This window comes from Pelophylax lessonae (genome assembly GCF_965119305.1).
Source record: "Pelophylax lessonae genome assembly, chromosome: 3".
Classification (NCBI taxonomy): Eukaryota; Metazoa; Chordata; class Amphibia; order Anura; family Ranidae; genus Pelophylax; species Pelophylax lessonae.
This window is the reverse complement of record NC_138770.1, coordinates 325626914-325645769: the sequence shown is the minus strand read 5'-3', so window position 1 is coordinate 325645769 and position 18856 is coordinate 325626914. Positions and strand designations below refer to the sequence as shown.

General features: G+C 42.7%; 1 protein-coding gene across 1 annotated transcript in view; it reads left to right on the top strand.

The window, feature by feature from the left end:
- CSMD1 (CUB and Sushi multiple domains 1) overlaps nt 1-18856 on the top strand; it is a 2644830-nt gene that overhangs the window by 387255 nt on the left and 2238719 nt on the right. The window lies entirely within an intron of this gene.

Here is an 18856-nt window from a genome sequence, read left to right as displayed (position 1 = left end):
TCATCCACGGCGAGGCCTGTTCTGAGTGAAACCTGTCCTGTTAAACCTCTGTATGGTCTTAGCCACTGTGCTGCAGCTCAGTGTCAGGGTTTTGGCAATCTTCTTATAGCCTGGGTCCTCTTTATGTAGAGCAACAATTATTTTTTTCATATCCTCAGAGAGTTCTTTGCCATGAGATGCCATGTTGAACTTACAGAGAGCAGTATGAGAGAGTGAGAGCAATAACACCAAATTTAACACACCTGCTCCCCATTCAAACCTGAGACATTGTAACACTATTGAGTCACATGACACCGGGGGGGGGGGGGAAATGGCTAATTGGGCCCAATGTAGACATTTTCACTTAGGGGTGTACTCACTTTTGTTGCCAGCGGTTTAGACATTAATGGCTGTGTGTTGAGTTTTTTTGAGGGGACAGAAAATGTACACTGTTATACAAGCTGTACACTCACTACTTTACATTGCAGCAAAGTGTCATTTCTTCAGTGTTGTCACATGAAAAGTTATAATACAATATTTACAAAAATGTGAGGGTTTCTTCATTCAGCATTATGTTTCTGCAAATAAATGGTAATGCAAGCAAATGGTAATGAACATAAGTAAACAAAGTGCAACATAACTACCACTGCTTTGTACAGAGAGCACTTATAAGGTGAGGATGCAGGCTTGAGGAAGTGAACCACCAGCCAATCAGAATTCAGAGTAAATTTTACTGCTGGCCAATTATAGTGTAAGGGATACCATGACCACATGCAACTGCGGAAGGGCAGTCTGGGAAACAGAGAGAAGCTGTGTGGCTGCAGTTAGACAATAACAGGTGGAATAGGAGTGTGAGATGCTCCTAACATCACGTAGCTCTAGTATGTTCTTTTGATTCAGTAAGATAACTGAAAGGCTGAATAAAACATTTTTTTCTGTATTGACAACAAAATCGTTTTTTTTGTCATTAGATAATTTTCTCATTCAGCCTTAAATTGTGCAAAGTTAGAAAACAATCCAGCACTTGAAAAATATATATTTTTTTAAATGTGGGATGTTTGAACACATATGCCAGTGCAGTGGTCTATTGTGTGCATAGGTGTGCACAGCCTATTGCATTAGGGTGTGCACCCCAAAGTTTAAATACACATGCATGTGTTTGCCTACATGTATATGGCCCCGGTTCATTACTCTCCCTGCTGGCAAAGTGAAATAGAAGTGTGTGACACTTCTCTTATGGCAGAGCAGGTCCGAGGGAGATCTTTCCCATCTCCTCACTGGCAAACAGAGCGATAATGCTAATGTGCCCTAGGTGATTAGGGTGTGCCCAGGCACACCCGGCACACCCTGTGCACACGCCTATGATTGTGTGGACCTGCACCCTCCACAAAGCAATTTCAAAATACAATTCTCACACACTATACTTATTGATTAGAATAGGGGGGGGAATAGGGGCCTGACGGTGTCTGCACTTGTTGGGTACCTACCTTCCCATGCGCTGAACATTGCAGTAATATGCTCCCAATTGGCCTCTTTAGGTCATTCAATCTGCGCACATTTGCCCTCCCTGCTCCAGCAGTGCTCAGTAGTGGCCGCCCTGGGCCATTCAAACTGCATATGAGCTGAGCTCTGGCAGGAAGAATGGTGATGAGGGCCAGAGTTTTTTGTGGAGAGCCCCCCTAACAGATACATCTATAATGGGAGGATGTGGATCATTTACAACAAGAGAAGCACTGGTATGTACTATGCCAAGGATATAGAACTGCATAGAGGATTTTATGGAAAATCTTCCTGAAGGTGAGCCTACACTTGAAGTTAATACTTTTGATAGATGTTATTTCTTTCTTTACACAAAACTGATATTTCAGATGAAGGTGAACTCAAATATGTTGACTCACACACCATCTTTTCTTGTGCTGGTATATACTATTCCAAGATAAAGAATTGCATAGTGGTGTTTTTCAAAATCTTTAGGAAGGTGAACTTACACCTTTAATATGTAAATCTTGAAAAATAGGACAGTGTAAAATAACTTTAGTATAACTACTAACATCCACTGTAAACTGTGTCTAGAAACACTTAAGAAGTAAATAAATTAGCAGTGATAACCAAATAAGCTTGAACTACACACAAATCCCTGACTGGAATGAATTCATATGTTTTAAATACCTTTGGGAATGTACAGGGAAGTGTAGAAGATAAACTATTATTACAAAGGGCTGTGATCAGTAATTCTATAGATCATGACATGCAAATATGAAGACAGGTTTTGTCACAAGCTAAATGGCTCTTGCCAGCTATAATAATTCAGAGGAGCGCTTGCAGTAAGCTATCTGTAAGCCATCAACTGAAAAATATTACAGGTTGTCAGTAAATCTTGTCATTTTTAGTGACAAGTCATAGGGTCAGCTTGAAAATCTACAGAAAAGACTTTTAAGTGTCTGGTAGGCGTGTGACAATTCAGTGTGTGATTTGTCAGGTAATAAGTTATACACCTTGCTGAAATGTTGAATGCAAATATGTATGCGGTTCCATTGTTTTTTCATAGATACTGATAATAAACATTCTGCCACAGTAAACAGCAATAAATATTTTATATACGGTGTTATATCTTCTGATCTGACATGATAAAAACAAACATGTCTGACCTTTAAACTGCCTTTTATGTTGTGAACCAGGCTGTATGGGAATTCCTTTCAGTGGAGGTTGGGCTGTTCTGCGACAGACTTGGCCTTCCAGTGTGAGGCCTTCCAAAAGTCCTTCAGTGCAGTATTCCTCTTGTCCTGCACACTTGCATTGTGTTTTAGAACCATTTTAACCAATTAAGTGCAAAACAGCATCCCAAAAAGGCACTAAGACAGTGGCTATCCATCTTAGTGTCATTTTAGAAGAGCTCCTGAAATAAGCAATTCTGTTGGGCTCCTGGTGGCAAGTATACTAGAACTGTCAGCTGTCGGTGACAACTGGCATCCAACAATAAGCCCAAGAGCTGCAAAGGTCCGCTCCTGGGCTTTGGCTCTTGCTGCACAGTGTTTCTTAGGAGCATTTGTAGCAGATCACTGTAAACACAATGCGTCAGCATTGTGTTTACATTGGAAGTGATGTTATGTTACGAGTAGCGTCATGGCAATTTACAGAGGCTGCGTACAGAGGCTTGGACAGAGCTGTTGCAGTTCAGTCCAGTGTCTTTCTGCAGCAATGGATCACTGCTATAAGGGAAGTTCCAGCCTTTGTTTATGCAGATACTGGGCAGTTGCTAGGGGTATAAGTCTCCAATCCTGAAACTCAACTTATATATAGAAGGAGACCCACTGGGGTCAGAAGTATTTCAATCCACTGCCAAAGGATGAGGAAGCTCTCTCCACCTTAAGGTTGTATATCATTCTTTATGCACCTGATTTAGCAGAACCACCTTTCTCTGGATGCCCGATATGGACCATAGAGTTGTATTTCTTTCACCAGACAATCTTGAACCTTAGAACCCTCGGGAAGGTTAAAAATATGTTTACAGTTATTTCCATGTGTGTTTGTGATTACCTATTTGATACGAGATACGCTTGTAATTATTTACTGTATCTCTTGCGTTTTCAGTTCTCTATTACATATTCTTGTCTACACAGAACCTGGTTTGCACATCCACTTTATTTGTAAACACCTAGGTGGCATTTGTTGGTCTTTGACTGAACCCCCCCCTTCCCCCCCCAAACACACACACACACTCCCCAGCATATTTGCTGGGCTTCTGACCATCTGATGCTTAATGCTATACTTTTTCTGGGAACACAGAAATCGGAGTGGTAGATCACTAATACTTGGAAGAAAGACTGCTACATAGGATAAATTACATATCTGTGAACCAATTAGCCTATGTTTGCTACACCCGCAGAACCCACTTTGCATATGTCTCACTGTTTATGTTTACTTGGGACTGCAGTTTTATTCATTGTTTCTTTTACAGTTGTTTACATATTTAGTAACTTCTTACGCTCAAATTTGTTTCCACTTAGGGGTTTATGGGGTGAAGGGGGTACCACAGCCCATGATAAATGCACTGTTATCTCTAGCTTGGATGACTGTACAGTTTGGTTATTGGCTGCTTGTTGGTCCTGGACTTCCACACCACTGCTGGGTCTATGGCTTTATTGACAATTTCTATTTCCTCCCAATTGCAGTTTTAAGGTTTCTACATGCTATATATATATTAGCAGAATGTAGTATGTTGTGACTTGAACCTTGCTATTCAAAATTTAAAAGTGGTAATCTGATATATTAATGTTACTCTTGCATTAGGAGGCTACTTCAGTGAGTTCTATCTATGATTCCCAAGTTTTGTCCACACTTGCATGATACTTTGATATGTGCAAATGCAATGGCCTGTTGTGTGGGTCCATGCCACCACAAAGCAACTTCAAAATACTATTCTCATACTCTATACCTACTGCTGGGGGGGTAAATGTTGGATTTCCTGGTTGGGTCGCTATCTTTACTTTGGTAAAGGTAGATCATGATGCTCTGTGGTGGGGTGCAGTTGCAGCTGATGGTTACTACCTCTAGGCCTTTGATATTATATCTTATTTGTTGCATTGATACATATATTTCCCACCTCACATTTAGAGTGGTAAAATTTTAAATATATAACGTTTTTGATTTCTCATTTTCTCATATTGGTGGCTACCTTACTTTTGAGTTTATATGCATATGGTGACCTTACCGTATGTTGCTAAGTTACGCTGTTGAAAGTTGAACAAACATGCTTAAATATTGTGCCAGTCTTTGCTCCTGGACCAAATAAATGCACACCCCACCTAACCCTAGGAGATAATTAGACCTGGTAGGGCCCTTCCACCAATACTTGAATAGAGTATGCACTTATCTTTATCCTTAAATTGGTATCCTTTGTATTTTTCTTATGCCTTTTTCACTCATTCACTCTTCCTTCTCTTAAGCTTCTCTATTACTCTGCTCCATTCCCCCCCATCTATCTTTCCTTCCCTTTTTTCTTTCTACCCTACTCATTCCTCCTGACTCATCCTAGTTGTCCTGTTTTAATATGCAGCCCTCTTAACCTTCAATTTAAATAGACTTCTGTTCCTAAATATGTTTGTGTGCATTGCCCCCTAGTTTTACCAAACTACACCTCTAACTCCCATAAGTATCATTCTCCCACATGTACTTTCCTTCCTGGAACACTGTAGGCAATGGTATTATTATGCAATTCAAATCTCCTCCCTAACCCCACATTTAATAAAGCCCCTCTGGCAATGTATACATCTCTCCAGTAGGGATGATCGAACTTTTGAAAAGTTTGGTTCGACAAGAACACCCGAACTTCACGAAAGTTTGGCCCGGATTTCAGAACCCCATTGAAATCAATGGGACACGAACTTCGGTAATCAAAAAACACCATTTTGAAGCCCTAAAACCCAATAAATGCCCCTAAAAAGTACCTAGGGTTCTGGGTCATGCCACAGGGACTATTAATCACACAAAAAAAAAGTTCTTAAAAATTGTCGTTTTTGATAGAGAGCCAATTATTGAAAAAAATATTGAAAAAAAAAAAAAAAGAGATTTCATTGGATTTAGTGTCGGGGGGGGGGGGGTCTAAAAAGTGTACCTGTGAAGTTTCAGCTCTGTAGCATGTCCAGAACCAGAAAAAAAAAGATTGTTCATATTAGAATTGCAGTAGAGCAGGCATAGGGCTCCGCTATTTTCACACCCGGCCGTTTTTGTTGCAGGCGTTTATTGGGCTTTTTTGTGGACGTCTTTGGAGGCAGGCATGACATATGAACTTTATGTGTGTATACACATACACACATATAGGTGTGATAGAAGCGGAGCCCCATGCCTGCAAATAATTTCATTAGCGCAGGCATAGGATTCTGCTACTTTCACACCTATATGTGTGTATGTGTATATATACATACATGTGTGTGTGTATATATACCCCTACACAGAAGTTCAGATGTCATGCCTGCCTCCAAAGACGTCCACATAAAAGCCCAATAAACGCCTGCAACAAAAACGGCCAGGTGTAAAAGTAGCGGAGCCACTATCCTGCTCTATTGCAATTCTAATACAAACAATCTTTTTTCCATGGCGGTCACCCTGACATGGAAGAGTTTGGTCACCCTGCCATAGCAGTCAGAGTCAGTTCACCCTACACTACGGTCCCCCTGACACTCAATACTTTCCCTACAGAAACTAGATTATTGAATCTAACTATAGTGGAAAATAGTACCCTAACTACACTAGATATCCCTTTCCTCACACTAATATTTGCTAAATGACACTTTTGAAGCAGGTGTATCAGAACTGCTTCCACTCTCTTCCACATCCCTGTATTACAATGCTAGAGATTTGGCAGGGCTATCTTATACACTGGGGGGCGTATTCACTACTGATTGGCCTCTGGACCCCCTAGTCACTCCAATCACATTCCTAGCATCCTCCTGCCCCCTCAATTGGCTTTTACTGATGGTTCTGGTCCAATCACGGGCTTTTAAAGCCCATTTCCTGTCCCATTGCATTTTGGTCGGTTCTGGTTGCTGAATTCCGAACCTTTTCAGCAAAAAGTTCGGAATTCGGCCGAATTTCGAACAGTCAATGTTTGGGTCGAACCGATAATTGACCCGAACCGTTCGATCATCCCTACTCTCCAGATGCTATAAAGCTTACCAGTTAAGCTTTTCTGAAGTAATTCTCCACTTGAATAGGACTATAATAATTTAAAAATTGTCTGCCCTCTTCTCAAGTACTCAAGAGAAATTCCTCAAAATCATGTCTCCATGGATATTTTATTCTCCACTAAACCCCAGGGCATTAAGCTTTTGAACCATAAACTGTAATTAGCTGGACTGCTCCTGGAGATGGGGCTGTCCTTAGTATTTCCCTTTCTCATCACTGTTCCTTTCCCTTCCCTTCCCTTAACCCTTTCCTCCAGGTCCTTATTTTTCTTCCTCTTTTTTTTTTTTTTTTGCTGACTGCCTTTTTCTCTGATATCTGTGTTTTCTCTTCTTTGATATTGGTGTTTTTTCTTCTCTTTATGTTTCTTTAAATGAAATGATAAATCTTTTAGAACACTACAGAAACTATATTTCACATAAGCACCCAAGGGCTCATTTCAAATCCATATTTATTTTTTAATATACATACCATGAAGGAATATACATATACAGTATTGATCCTTTAGTATACTATACTACAGTAAACTAGTTTCCACTGCATCAGAATTTTCCTGGAAATTGAGACTCAAATATTGTTTACTAATGTATGTATGGTCTTCTGTATGTAATTTTAAAGGTCTGACATGTATGATTGTCTGTGCTACAAATTGTACAGCAGTTTCTGGATGTACCTCTTTTGTTTGGTCTTTGTATTGAAATTTTTTAAAAGAACATCCGGTACAAGAAAAGGCAATTACTGAAACAGGTTTGTGGTTAAAGCATTCCAGGCAAATAAAAATGATCCTCCACTCCTATCCACTGCTAGACCAGTCCTCACAATGTCCTTTCCCCCCCCACACTCCAGCAGTCTAGAGTCTTGACATCATCATGACCAATGCAATGGCCCTGCATTGGACGTGTTGAGGCAGAGGGACAGTGCATCTAGGGTAGCACCATCTGCCAGGGGAGTGGAGTTCGGCTTTAAGCCATTGTAATTAACTTACATAGAAGGATTTCAGGCACAAATATAACCTAAAACTACAGCCCTTTTGAAGATACCATTAAAGAAATTAATTTTAGTTATAGTCACCTCATGTGTCAACTCATTTAGTCTATTTGAGTTGCCCATGATTTTGGTCAAAATCTTTAGGAAAACAGGCTTTTTTGTCAGCGATCCTAAAATGAATTAATATCATAGTGGCACATACAATCTAATACTTTTTAGTGATAAACTAAATAATTCATGACACCCTCTTTCCCAAGATTGCAACTGCACTGTGATAGTGCTAGATGAATGTCTCTTGTATTTGTGGCAGTGCTGTATCCTGGCCTAGGCCAAGCTTTGCAATATTTATTTTGAATACTATTAATAACCATTAAATGTTGACTACAGTGTTTGCATCCTAGCCTGGGCATTAAATAGGGAAATTGTGAATATTTCAAAGAAGATGAATTGTTCTAGCCATCAACATCTTTGTGTAAATAATATGTTATACAAGTGCATTTAATGCTCTCCCTCCTAAAGCCATATTTTTGTGGAGGATCTGTGATTGCCTTGAGGGTAGAGTCTTTGTTGCAGCATTTATTTTCCACAAATGTATCTGCATTCTGTTGCTAAGTCAACTTAACCACCTCCCACCCGGGCCATTGTAGATATACGGCCGGGCGGGAGTCTCGTCCTTCTGAATGGATGTTCCGGAACGCCCTTCAGAAGGAGAGAGATCACGCCGCCGCGGGCGCACGCAGCGGCACGATCTCGATGTGCCTGTGTCCCTAGGACACAGAGCAACAAGACTCGGCAGGAGGGCCCTGTGATTGGCCCTCCTGATCACATGACGGCTGTGTCCAATCACAGCCATCATGTAATGTCAATACAGCCGTTGTAACGGCTTCGATCTCTCCTCCTCCTGACAGATCCTGTCAGTGAGGAGAAGAGGAGAGGATCTATTCTGCAGCCGGGGTGATCAGTGAGTATTTCTGATTACTCACTGATCACAGGGGGGGTCTGTGCTGGTAATCAGATGATTGATTACCAGTGCAGCCCTGGGGGGAGGGGTGCCACTAGAGCCACCAGGGATGCCCACCCATGACCACCAGGGATGCCCACCATGGCCACCAGGGATGGCAAACAGGGCTCAGAGAGCCTGCCAGTGGTGCCCCCCTATCAGTGCTGCCCACCAATGCCATCTATCAGTGCTGCCCACCAGTGCCCATTATTGCCATCTATCAGTGCCGCCCACCAGTGCCCATTATTGCCCACCAGTGCTGCCTATCAGTGCCCCTCATCAGTGCCGATCAGTCCCGCCCATCAGTGCCACCTATCAGTGCCCATCAGTGCCGCCTATCAGTGCCGATCAGTCCCCATCAGTGCCGCCGATCAGTCCCCATCAGTGCTGCCTATCAGTGCCCATCAGCGCTGCCTATCAGTGCCCACCAATGCTGCATATCAGTGCTATCTATCAGTGCCACATATCAGTGCCCATCAGTGCTGCATATCAGTGCTACCTATCAGTGCCCATCAGTGCTGCATATCAGTGCCACCCCATCAGTGCCACCCCATCAGTGCCACCCCATCAGTGTCTGTCAGTGCGGCGTCATCAGTGCTCATCAGTGCAGGAAAAAACGTATCCATTTACAAAATTTTATAACCTGAACAAAAAAACTTTTTTTTTTTTTTCAAACTTTTCGGTCTTTTTTTATTTGTGCACCAAAAAAAAAAAAAACCTGGCGGTGATCAAATACCACCAAAAGAAAGCTCTATTTGTGGGGAAAAAATGACACAAATTTGGTTTAGGTACAGTGTTGCATGACCGCGCAATTGTCATTCAAAATGCAACAGCGCTAAAAACTGAAAATTGGTCTGGGAAGGAAGGGGGTTTAAGTGCCCAGTATTGAGGTGGTTAATCAAGTCAAGTTCACATACCACCCTCCCTTCTAAGCATACATGTACTGATCCCATGTGAATGACTATTATTTTTATGACTTTACGGATGTGCTTAGACTTATTGATATTGAAGGCGACATTGTTATTTTTTGTGATTATTGTTAACAACTCCACAAAACAGTTCCAGCAATGCCTCCCTGGATAGGAGACAATTACTAGGTTTCAAAAAAAAAACACCATGAAGAAGGCCTCATGCACATTGGGTTTTTAAACACTGCTTTTAGAGAAATCCTACAATTTCTTGTCTCCCCTTAAACACCCTTCAGTGTTAGCATATGTATCCATGCACACATAGGCATTTAAAGGTAGGGCCGCCAAGTGCTTGGGCATTTTAATTATTTAAATAGCCAGAATAAATTAATATTCTGGCCGATGACATACATTAACACCCAAGCACGTGACACTCTTAAATGGGCCTAAACGTGTTTGTTAAAATGGGGCATTAAACAGGTTTTTGACATTGCTTTTCTCCTGCCAGGTAGAAGAGCTGGGCAAACTCCCAGTGTGCATGAAGCCTTAGACTAATTAAATGTTAACTGAAACTGAAAATAGTTTTTTAAAAAAGGGTAAATATTAAAACAACAAGGTCATCACAAATTTAAAACAATTTATGGAAATTGTAAAAATAGAAATGGCTAAGGGGAAAGAGAGCTGATAATCAATTTTGAAAGGATTGTAGTAGCAGACATATGAATCTCTGCCATAGAAGATCAAATTACCCAATATGTAAGTGTACTCACAAAATTGCAAAAAAGAGAATGCCTGGTTAATAGACAAAGTTAATGATCTGGAAAACAGATCAAGAAAGAAAAAACATCAGACTAGTGGGTCTAGTAGGTAGGAAATTGGAAGAATTCATCACCATTACTCTACCTTAGCTACTGGCCATGAAAAAGGAAATACCCAAACTGAAAAAAAAAAACAACAAAAAAAAAACCTAGGATGGTTATTTTTAGAGTAGGGAACTTTTAGTAGAAATTAGAGTTACTTGCTGCCTATAGAATGCCTTCAGTAGTAATTTTTAAAGTGTCAAGATTAATATTTTTTCAAAACTACACTGTTGAAGTTATAAACAAAATAACCAATTTTCTTAATTTTGTAAATGCATGGCAAAGGGAATAAACACATTTCCTCTATTACACCCAGATAAACTGTACTTAGAAACCAAGGGGTCAGCTTTCTCTGACATTGCAACATTATTGCAAGAATTCCTGAACCAAGCTAAGATTTAGTGTTTCTGGGAAGAATAGGGAAATTATTTAGAAGAAAAAATTTGGAGATTACATTTATATGTGTAACTTGGAATGTAAGTGGTATTTATTCACCTATAAAAAGATGAAGAACATTAAGCTTTGCATTATGGATTAAGGCTAACATTCTGTTTTTACAGGAAATATATCTTCTGGGCCCAGAATGCAGTAAGCTCAAAAGAGATTTGGTAGAAGAGAGTTTTTATATCTCTCCTCATCAAACAAGGGAGAAGTACCAATTTTGACTTGAAAAGGGCTATACATTAAAGTACAGAATGTTATTATAAACAAAGGAGGTAGATAAATGAATAACAACTTGTTATAAAAAGGGCAGGATATGTTTTGTAATTTAGAAATCCAATCAAAAGAAGTGAACATTTTATTGCGATTAGTCTAGAAGATAAGAATTTTTGAGAAACAAATGATAACTTTATTTGGAGACCTAATTCAGTACAGTCTATTTTGGGAAAATGGAAGGGGCTCATTCCAAACAGAGGCAGAGTGTAATGAAAAGTGAGGCAGCAAATATAAAATGTTGTCATCCAATTAGATTATTTGACCCATTAAGGAATTATTATGTGAACAAGATAGAATTCATATGCCACTTAAATTTTACCTTTTGGTATTGTTCATTTTTTGATAAGTATAGGTAATTCCCTCCTCTAGATTTGACATGATATGTGGGTGCATCTGGTGATTACAGGATCTTGCCTAATTAAGCATCATAGTCTAGGTTATAACTTTAAATCAAAGTAAATAAAAAGTTCCTGCGAGCAGCCTCCCTATATCAGATATTAAATGCTGCAGACACCTCACTTCTCATATAAGTGTAAATGGTACATATATAATATAATAGTGTTGCGCAATCAATACCTGTAAAATACTCAGTGCTTCAATATACTAATAAAGAATATATATCAAGTGTGCAAACGTTGAATAAAAAAATATACACATAATAGTGTGCTCAAATGGATCAATAATCAAATAATAATTATATGCAAAAATAAATAATGCAATAATCAATCAAACAAAATCAGTGTATAAAAACCCAAAACAGTGCAAGGTGCAAAATATATCTATATTAATAAAACCCATGTGTCCCTGCGTCCGCTTTCCGTGTGTCCGTCGTGATACTGCACTACTGCGCATGTGCTGAACGAACAGCCGTTGGGACCCAGAGAATACCGCCGTGGGAAAATTGCTGTCACGGGCGAACCAAAGGTGCTAGAGACACCAAAATTGTACCGCAGGTGGCCTACAGCTGAGAAAAATTTTGGGGGTTCGGGGATGAAAGGGCGCGGAACAGTGACCCCGAGAACCGGGCCTCCCCCCGCCATAGACTCCAATGGTAAACCTGGTCACCTCGCAGTTAGGTCATGGCCCGGTTTTCGGGGTCACTGCTCCGCGCCCTTACATCCCCGAACCCCGAAATTTTTCATAGCTGTAGGGGAGTGTCTTGGCCACCTGCGGTACAATTTTGGGGTCCCTAGCACCTTTGGTTCGCCCGTGACAGGGAGGGGGGGTGGTGGTGTATTTGGGTGTCTTTTCCTATTAAATGATCCACTGTTCTTTGTGTGTCAGGAGCTCCCCTCCTCTCTGATTTCCTGCCCTCACATCTCCCCTCCCCCACACCAATCTCCAACCCGACATTTATCGTTCAATCCCCCCCATACACTACAATCCCCTCCCCTCCATACAATACAATCCCTTCCCTCCCCCATACACTACAATCCCCTCCCTTCCTCATACACTACAATCCCCTCCTCCCATACACTACAATCCCCTCTACCCCCCCCACACTACAATCCCCTCCCTCCCCCATACACTACAATCCTCTCCCTCCCCCATACACTACAATCCCCTCCCCCCATACAATACAATCCCCTCCCTCCCCTATACACTACAATCCCCTCCCTCCCCCATACACTACAATCCCCTCCCTCCCCCATACACTACAATCCCCTCCCTCCCTCCCTCCCTCATACACTACAATCCCCTCCCCCCATACACTACAATCCCCTCTACCCCCCCCCCCACACACTACAATCCCCTCCCTCCCCCATACACTACAATCCCCCCCATACACTACAATCCCCTCCCTTCCCCATACTCTACAATCCCCTCCCCCATACACTACAATCTCATCCCTCCCTCATACACTACAATCCCCTCCCCCCATACACTACAATCCCCTCTACCCCCCCACACTACAATCCCCTCCCTCCCCCATACACTACAATCTCCTCCCTCCCTCATACACTACAATCCCCTCCCTCCCCCATGCACTACAATCCCCTCCCCTCCATACAATACAATCCCCTCCCTCCCCCATACACTACAATCCCCTCCCTCCCCCATGCACTACAATCCCCTCCCCCATACACTACAATCCCCTCCCTCCCTCATACACTACAATCCCCTCCCCCCATACACTACAATCCCCTCTACCCCCCCACACTACAATCCCCTCCCTCCCCCATACACTACAATCCCCTCCCTCCCCCATACACTACAATCCCCTCCCTTCCCCATACACTACAATCCCCTCCCCCATACACTACAATCCCCTTCCTCCCTCATACACTACAATCCCCTCCCCCCATACACTACAATCCCCTCTACCCCCCCCCACACTACAATCCCCTCCCTCCCCCATACACTACAATTCCCTCCCTCCCCCCACACTACAATCCCCTCCCTCCCCCCACACTACAATCCTCTCCCTCCCTCCCCCCACACTACAATCCCCTCCCTTCCCCATACACTACAATCCCCTCCCTTCCCCCAACACACTACAATCCCCTCCCTCCCCCTCACGCTTCAATCCCCTCTCTCTCCCATACACTGTAGAACCCCTCCCCCATACACTGCAGAACCCCTCCCCATACACTATAATCTCCCACCCCCATACACTTCAATCCCCTCTGTCCCCCCATACACTACAATCCCCTCCCTCCTCCATACACTACAATCCCCTCCCTCCCCCCCATACACTACAATCCTCTCCCTCCCCCCCACACTACAATCCCCTCCCTCCCCGATAAACTACTATCCCCTCCCTTCCCCAACAAACTACAATCCCCTCCCTATACACTACAATGCCCTCCCTTCCCCAACACACTACAATCCCCTCCCCCCAACACACTACAATCCCCTCCCTCCCCCCACTACAATCCCCTCCCCCCCATGCTACAATCCTCTCCCTCCCCATACACTGTAGAGCCCCTCCCCCATACACTGTAGAGCCCCTCCCCCATACACTATAATAACCCCCCTTTCACTACAATCCCCTCCGTCCCCCCATACACTACAATCCCCTCCCTCCCCCATACACTACAGTCCCCTCCCCCCATACACTACAATCCCCTCCCTCGGCCCCATACACAACAATCCCCTCCCTCCCTTCCACACTACAATCCCCTCCCCCCACACTACAATCCCCTCCTTCCCCCAACACTACAATCCCCTCCCTCCCCCGCACACTACAATCCCCTCCCTTCCCCATACACTACAATCCCCTCCCTCCCCATACACTACAATCCCCTCCCCATACACTACAATCCCCTACCTTCCCCAACACACTACAATCCCCTCCCTCCCCCCACCCATGCTTCAATCCCCTCCCTCCCCCATACACTGTAGAACCCATCCCCCCATGCGCTGTCGAACCCCTCCCCCATACACTATAATCTCCCCCCCCATACACTACAATCCCCTCTGTCCCCCCATACACTACAATCCCCTCCCTCCCCCATACACTACAATCCCCTCCCTCCCCCATACACTACAATCCCCCCCATACACTACAGTCCCCTCTCTCCCCCCCACACACTACAATCCCCTCCCTCCCCATACACTATAATCCCCTCCCCCCATACACTATAATCCCCCCCCCAATACACTACATTCCCCTCCCCCCATACACTACAATTCCCTCTTTCCCCCCTCATACACTACAATCCCCTCCCTCCCCCCAACACTACAATACCCTCCCTCCTCCCAACACTACAATCCCCTCCCTTCCCCAAACACTACAATCCCCTCCCCCCCAACACACTACAATCCCCTCCCCCCACTACAATCCCCTCCCTCTCCCCACCCACGCTTCAATACCCTCCCTCCCCCATACACTGTAGAACCCATCCCCCCATGCACTGTAGAACCCCTCCCCCATACACTATAATCCCCCCCCATACACTACAATCCCCTCTGTCCCCCCCATACACTACAATCCCCTCCCTCCCCCATACACTACAATCCCCTCCCCTCCACATACACTACAATCCCCTCCCCATACACTACAATCCCCTCCCCCCCAACACACTACAATCCCCCCCCCCATATATATATAGCTCCTTCTGTTCTAAGTATACTAAATAAAATATATATATATAGCTCCTTCTGTTCTAAGTATACTAAATAATCTATACATATAAAGTACAAGTGTCTCTGTGTTCAGTCCCTGTGTGCGGACAGCCGTTGGGACTTGGAGCGCAGAGACTTCGGGCAGCCGGGCAAAACTGTTGGAAGCGGTTGGTGTGCGCAGGCGCACGGCGGGTGCGCGCTCGCGTGGACTTACTGCTAAGTCTGTTTTTACAAATGTTTGACCACATATGTTCTAGCGCCCGTTAATTTAACGGGCTTAATGTCTAGTATATATATAAAAGCCTTCAATATAATAGTCCCAGTGAAAATAATTATATATCAATATATACCAAAATGTAAATGTTTGTAAAATGGTAAGTGACAGTCTTAGTGGTGAGAAGTGCAAACAGCAAACATCTTCAATAAGTGCTCAAGCCACCTGAATGTGGCTGGTGCTTCCCAAGAGGAGTGAATGACCAGAGTGTCACAGATCAATAATAATCGTGCACCCCCTTGTGAATGCGTGCTCACCTCAGATCAGACTCAATCAAGCATAAATGCAGGGGGGTCTCAGGGGTGGCCCATCCGGGTGGTTTCACTTCAATAGCTCAGATCAGATCAGTGCGTTTTAACTCAACAGCCAACGTGACATGTAGATAGAAAAAGGCTTGCAATAGTGCTTATATCTTTAAAAACTTTTGTTCAAATAAAAAAGTAAGATATTGCACTCACATATATCGGTGCATCCATGCACCTTTTAAAATGCCATGTAAATACAGCCGATAACCATAGAGATACCGTGGTGGTGTAATGGGAGACGCCGCAGCTGTGTGTTTCCTCCTACGATGAAACAGCCTGACAGTCTCGCTAGTGGAATGCGAAGCGCTTCGTCCGTCCTTGCCCCTCCCCTATGCGTGACAACACAGGGGACCACGTGTGTTCATCAGGGGGATTTGATTGGACGGCAGGGCGCTTAATGCTTTATACAGAACAAACGGTCGCCATTTTACCGGAGCCCAATAGGCTATATAATGTTGATAAAAAATACGAATTCCAAACTATTAATTGAAAAAGGACGAACAGGAGCTGACTTCTCAAGGTACCTCCCTCATCACCACTCGAGTACCATACATTATAAAAGTAATCCATCACAAATCCATATAGCGATATAATATAGATATAATAAGTTTAAAAATCACATTAAAGCAATATATAAAAATAAACGAAGATCAAAAACTAAAAATAAATATAAATATGTGATCCATATATAAAAACTATCAATGAGTGTCATAAAAATAATATTAACAGTTACTAAAAAACAATTTAAAATGCTTATTAATCCCCCCTGGAAATAAGGATCCAAGTTGGTGAATCCACCAGGATTCCCTTTTGCTGAGTTCCCTAACAAAATTGCCTCCTTGCCAGCTTAAAAAAAAAAAAAAGCTGTAGGGGTATGTCTTTTTGGGGAATTGAAGCCCCCAGAAAACACTGGCGAGGAGGCAATTTTGTTAGGGAACTCAGCAAAAGGGAATCCTGGTGGATTCACCAACTTGGATCCTTATTTCCAGGGTGGATTAATAAGGAGTTTGACCTGAATTGTTTTATTAACCACTTGCCGACCGCCGCAAGTACATATACTACGGCGGTCAGCCCCTCACAGGCAAAGTGACGTATATATATATATGTGAGGCTCTGGGGAGCGAGCGCGCGCCGCCGGAGGCGCGTTCCCGCTCCCGCGTGGTCACGTACCACCCCGCATGTGTGACCGGCGAACCCGATGTCTGCCGGTCACTCGGCGATCGTCGGTGGAGAGGGAGAAAGGCAGGCGGCTAGTGTAAACAAGCCGCCTGTCATTCTCCCCTGTGTAGAAACAATGATCATACGGTTCTACTATGTAGGACCATTGATCATTGTACCTACAGCTCAAGCCACAGCCAATTACAGTTAGAATCACTCCCCTAGGGACACACACAGCCCCTCCCTCTCAAATAAAGTTAACCCCTTCACTGCCAGTGTAATTTTACAGTAATAGTGCATATGTATAGCACTGATTACTGTAGAAATGTCACTGGTAACCCCAAAAGTGTCAAAAAATGTCAGTCAACGGTCCGATCTGTCCGCTGCAATGTTGCAGTACCGCAAAAAAATCGCAGATCGCCGCCATTACGCGTTAAAAAAAAACAACAAAAATGACATAAATCTTTCCCTTTGTTAGTAAACGCAATAACTTTTGCGCAAACCAATCAAAATACGATTTTTGCGATTTTTTTACCAAACATATGTAGCATAAAACAAATTGGCCGAAATGTTAAAAAATTTACATTTTTACTTTTTTGGGGGGGGGGAATTTCATATTAAAAAAATTTGAAAAATATTGTTATTTTTGCAAAATTGACGCTCTTTTTTTGTTTATAGCGCATGATCAAAAAATCACACAGGTGATCAAATACCACCAAAAGAAAGCTCTGTTTGTGGGAAAAAAAGGACGTCAAATTCGTTTAGGTACAGCGTTGCACCACCGCGCAATTGTCCGTTAAAGTCACGCAGTGCCGAAACGCAAAATACCCCCTGGTCAGGAAGGGGGTAAAATCTTCCGGGGCTTAAGTGGTTAATAACTATTAATATGATTTTTATGACACTCATTGATAGTTTTTATATATGGATCACATATTTATATTTATTTTTATTTGTAATTCTTAGTTTATGATCTTTGTTTATTTTTATATATTGTTTTAATGTGATTTTTAAACTTATTATATCTATATTATATCGCTAATGGATTGTAATGGATTACTTTTATAATGTATGGTACTCGAGTGGTGATGAGGGAGGTACCTTAAGACAGTCAGCTCCTGTACGTCCTTTTTCAATTAATCGTTTGGAATTTGTATTTGTTATCAACATTCTATAGCCTATTGGGCTCCGGTAAAATATTGACCGTTTGTTCTATATAAAGCATTAAGCGCCCTGCCATCCAATCAAATCCCCCTGATGAAGACACGTGGTCCCCTGTGTTGTCACACGTAGGGGAGGGGCAAGGACGGACGGAGCACTTCGCATTGCACTAGCGAGACTGTCGGGCTGTTTCATCATAAGAAGAAACACACAGCTGCGGCGTCTCCCACTACACCACCACGGTATCTCTATGGTTATCAGCTGTATTTACATGGCGTTTTAAAAGGTGCATGGATGCACCGATATATGTGAGTGCAATATCTTACTTTTTTATGTGAATAAAAGTTTTTAAAGATATAAGCACTATTGCAAGCCTTTTTCTATTTACATGTCATGTTGGCTGTTGAGTTAAAATGCACTGACCTGATCTGAGCTATTGAAGTGAAACCACCCGGATGGGCCACCCCTGAGACCCCCTGCATTTATGCTTGATTGAGTCTGATCTGAGGTGAGCACCCATTCACAGGAGGGTGCATGATTATTATTGATCTTGAAGATATTTGCTGTTTCCACTTCTCACCACTAAGACTGTCACTTACCATTTTACAAACATTTACATTTTGGTATATATTGTTATATAATTATTTTCACTGGGACTATTATATTGAAGGCTTTTTTATATATATATTTTTTGCACCTTGCACTGTTTTGGGTTTTTATACACTGATTTTGATTGATTGATTATTGGGTTATTTTTTTTT